Consider the following 4,787-nt stretch of genomic DNA (forward strand, 5'->3'; position numbering starts at 1 on the left):
TTTGGGCAGCGGTCGTATGTGTCCTCGAGTCTCGCGTAGAATGCATCCTTAGCAGCATCGTCCTTCTCCTCCATCGGGGCGTGCGCGCAAATTATGCTAAGATTGAAAAATCTAGCTTTGACGCGGTTTGTAGCCAGCCGTTCACTCACTGGGGTGAAATTGGAGACGTGGTGGCGAAGTCTCCGGCTTACTACAAATCCGCATCCAAATTCGCGCCTCTCCGCATGGCAGCTGTAGTAAATATCGCAGTTTGCTCGCTTGGAGCAACCTTGCCTGTCCATCTGATTTCCTGGATGGCGGATTACCGCCTTTAATTTCTCGAGGGCATCCGCCAGATGGATAGAGGCATTCGGACATTCCAGGTGCATATCCTTAAATCGTAGTCCTTTTTCATTTTGCGGTGGTCGTCAACATAAGGGGGGATCCTTTCCGAGGCTTTCGCTTTGGTTTTCCTTGGGCTTCTTTTTTCAGAGGCGGGTTCCAAACCCTGCGCTCAACCATTTACCGTCTGACTCGCATGACTCGCTGCACACATTAGCTCGCTATCTAGCGGATGCTAGGATAGCTACCCAGGAGGTGCCACGAGGAGGCTGTGTGTCAACTTGCAATCATTCGTAGACAGAGATCGCACTGGCGGCCACCAAGTTGACCGCAATCAGAAACTTTACTCTGTACGAATGAAAGCCATCCCATCGCACTACACTTATTAACACTCACTTAAAAATGCCCATTTGCACTTAACAACATAAACTAACAATAATCCAAAAACCAAAAAGAAACATAAGCTGACATTCAGCTATTCTCCCTCGGCCTCGATGTCACAATAACATAGGAACAGCGCAATCCGTAGCTGAAGATTCCGGCGAGGCTGCCAGACGTAAGTGGTTATTCGACAGCAGACGAAGCCAGCCTGCTTGGAAGCAGTTCTCCGTTGCGCAGTGCGAGTCTGGAGCTATCTCTAGCTACCGCCGTTTATGTAGATCATCTGTTTGTGGTGTACAAACATCTGATGCGGCCAGCAAAGCTGCGACTTGAAGCTTTTGTTGTTGGCCGTTAATCACTCATTATAGTGTGGTGAATTTTCAGGTGGAATTAAGTTCAAATTCCTCCACATACAAATTTAGGGTTTATACTAAAGGTTGTATCAAGTTATGTTTAAAACTTGGTTTTATAAACTGGGTTTTATTACTGGGTGCCGAATCTAAAAAAAAAAAAAAATACACAAAACTAAACTTAGAACGACAAAGAAACTAAATATACTTATAAAAGATATTTACCCTAATGAGGAAAACGGCACTTGATATAAGAGGACAATCTCCTGAAGTGGACAACCATCTATGGCATAAGGGGACGGCAAAGCTGCACTTTTGCGAATAAAAACACAACGCATCAGTATAACAATTATACATTTTAGCCGCATTGTATACTTACAAGTACGATATATGCATCTGACTTCACCAACCACTTAACTGAGGTATATTTTAATTTCAGTCACATGCACTTTTTCAAATTTTTTTTCACTCAGGTTTTGCCCCTAACATGTCAACAATTCTCTTGCAAACAAACCCAAAAACAAAAACCTCTTTTCGGAAATTTGACAATTAATCCTACTCAAAAAGGTAATCGCTTATCCATTTTGGTGTGGACGTACGACCACTAACCAAACAATACATAGATGCGTCAAGTCATACAACCAAAACGTATCATTAAAAACAGTATTATTGCAGCCCCAGTCGGGCCGTGCGCTGCGATTCGAACACCGAGCCTTTTTGGCTCATTCGAAAATTCGAAGTTCTAACGCAACGCGCAGCAGTAGCAGATCAAATGCGGACGGGGCACGGGCGTATTTCGTTGCGCTCTGCTTTCGTTTCTATGTATGTGTGTATGTATCTACATGCTCACCTATATCAGTATGTGTATGCATGTGAAGTTTTGCAACGTGCAGTTGCCTCGCAAACAAGCAGCGCACTTCAATTTTGTTTTGCCGCGACGAAAGTTTTGAAGATGAAGACAACAACAATTGCTCGCGTTCTATATGTTTGCAGTTAAATGTGAACTCGCACAAGGACCGCTTTGGCTCTGCTGGTGGTTTGCAAGCCCAACATGTTGTGGGCCCGGGTTCAACTCCCGATCGAGAATATATTCATATTTTGTTTATTTTTTAATGCGATTTAAATTTTTTTCATTCCCTTTCTAATGATTTTTGATGACTTACAATTTTGTAATTTTAAATAATAAAATAAAGCTGTAATTCTTTTTGCAAGCACTCAAATTTAAAAAAAGTTTGAACTTTAAAATGCTGTTTTTTACATTATTCAGATAACAATATCATTTCATAAATAAAAATAATACAATTATTATTATTAAAAGCTCAATCTTTTTTTAAAAGATAAATGCATTTTTGTTTTAGTTTTAGTTTTAATTCTAATTTTTCCTCGAAAATTTTCTAATAAATTAAAATTAAAACTGGAAAGAATTTAAATATAAATATCAAAAACATAGTGTTACAAATATAATTAATATTTTATTGTAAAATGTTACTGTTATCTGAATAATGTAAAAAACAGCCTTTTAAAGTTCAAACTTTTTTTAAATTTGAGTGCTTGCAAAAAGAATTACAGCTTTATTTTATTATTTAAAATTACAAAATTGTAAGTCATCAAAAATCATTAGAAAGGGAATGAAAAAATTTAAATCGCATTAAAAAAATAAACAAAATATGAATATATTCTCGATCGGGAGTTGAACCCGGGCCCACAACATGTTGGGCTTGCAAACCACCAGCAGAGCCAACGCGGTCCTTATGCAGGTGCCATTTAACTACAAACATATAGATCGCGAGCAATTGTTGTTGTCTTCATCTTCAAAACTTTCGTCGCGGCAAAACAAAATTGACGTGCGCTGCTTGTTTGCGAGGCAACTGCACGTTGCAAAACTTCACATGCATACACATACTGATATAGGTGAGCATGTAGATACATACACGCATACATAGAAACGAAAGCAGAGCGCAACGAAATACGCCCGTGCCCCGTCCGCATTTGATCTGCTACTGAACTCAACGCTGCGCGTTGCGTTAGAACTTCGAATTTTCGAATGAGCCGAAGAGGCTCGGTGTTCGAATCGCAGCGCACGGCCCGACTGGGGCTGCAATAATACTGTTTTTAATGATACGTTTTGGTTGTATGACTTGACGCACCTATGTATTGTTTGGTTAGTGGTACGACGATCAGCTGATCGAGCAATCAAAGCTTGCAAGTATCATAGTCCTCCAATAGATGGCGCTATTTTGAGCTTTCAGGCCCACGGATAACCACTTCTCAAAAAAAAACATGACAAAAGATTTAGTACCATTTTCCCAGACAAAAAATAATTTTCTACTACTAAACAAATTAAATAGGACAATAAACATATAAATAAATAATATAATAAATAATAGGTATAAATACCCTGCAGAACTGGAGGTGTCGATTGGCCATGGGTAAGTGCTTACCTCGCCGATCACTACATGGGTACTTACTAAAGTGACCCTATAGTAATCGAACGTCGAACCACCTAGTCGACTCGAGTTTGCGATTGGCCCTGGATAAGTGCTTACCTCGTCGATCACTACCTGGGTACTTAACTAGATTAACCCTATAGTAATCGAACGTCGAACCACCTAGTTAATAAATATATGCGCATTAAAGCATAAGTACAAAATAACGGTAAGCATCGCTTTTGTTTTTGTTATTTTGTGGAAAAAGCATACACAAGTTTAAAGACAAAACTTCGATTATGCTTTACATCGCTATTTGTTTACGCGTCTTTGTTTTATTTTGTGCTACTCTTTTACTCAAACGCAGCTGTGTTTCCTAGATGATGAAATTATTGCAAGCATTTGAGTTGAGAAGTGCAAAGCGGATCCGCGATCAATTATTAGGTGAGATACTTAAAAAATAATTTATGTATGCATTATATGTTTAATGTGTAAAATATTAAATAAACAGATAATAAAAGAATATCAAGCAGTTAGTATAATGCATAGTTCTACAGTGGAAAGCGACAATGTGCCTAAAGAAGAGGAAGTGGAAATTATGACAGAAAATCTACGTTATGGAAATAATGACAGGGGAATGCGAAAAAAAGAAGACAATTTCTTTGGTGTTATGATCGGTGAGTATTTTAAAAGATAATTATTTAAAAATCATTATCCACTTTAATCTATTAAGACTTTTTAATCCATTATTTCCAGATTCAATAACTGAGGACCAGTTGAGAAAGGCCTTGCAGCTCCAAAAAAAAAAACGATATTTTAAAACTCAAGTTGCCTTAAAGTAATAAAAGTATCCGACTTATTAAAATAAAGAAAAATTAAAATTAAATAAAAACTGTAATTGTAATTGTAATTTTTTTTTAATTTATAATGGCCGACCCCTCCATGGGGTCCGATGTAAGCATTTATTTTACCGATCCTTCAATGGGGTCCGATGTAAGCACTTATTATACCGGCCGTTCTATGGGGTCCCATGTAAGCACTTATTTTACCGGCCGTTCCATGGGGTCTAATGTAAGTAGTTTCTTTAAAGACCCTAATATGTTGCACTATTTCACTAGTTCGTGGGTCATCGAGGCGGTGGCGATTGACCCTATTTGCGGACATTTCATACAAAAACGGAAATTAAAAAAACGCATGGCTAGACGCCATTTTGTAAGTAGTGGCTGGCTCCTGGTAAGTGATTATTTCACCGGCAACGAACTAGCGCTCAGAACTGTAGGGTATATATGAACCAAAAGAAAAAAAATAT

At 38.4% G+C, this 4,787-nt stretch overlaps 1 long non-coding RNA gene across 1 annotated transcript; it reads left to right on the plus strand.

Annotated features, from left to right (window-relative positions):
- Positions 1-3,842: 3,842 nt before the first annotated feature.
- Positions 3,843-4,311, plus strand: LOC132797619 (uncharacterized). Its single transcript, XR_009633748.1, has 3 exons — positions 3,843-3,922; positions 3,990-4,155; positions 4,235-4,311. It is a non-coding gene; the product is annotated as an uncharacterized LOC132797619 (long non-coding RNA).
- Positions 4,312-4,787: the final 476 nt, after the last annotated feature.

Source organism: Drosophila nasuta, unplaced genomic scaffold (assembly GCF_023558535.2).
Source record: "Drosophila nasuta strain 15112-1781.00 unplaced genomic scaffold, ASM2355853v1 ctg14_pilon, whole genome shotgun sequence".
NCBI classification, from domain to species: Eukaryota; Metazoa; Arthropoda; class Insecta; order Diptera; family Drosophilidae; genus Drosophila; species Drosophila nasuta.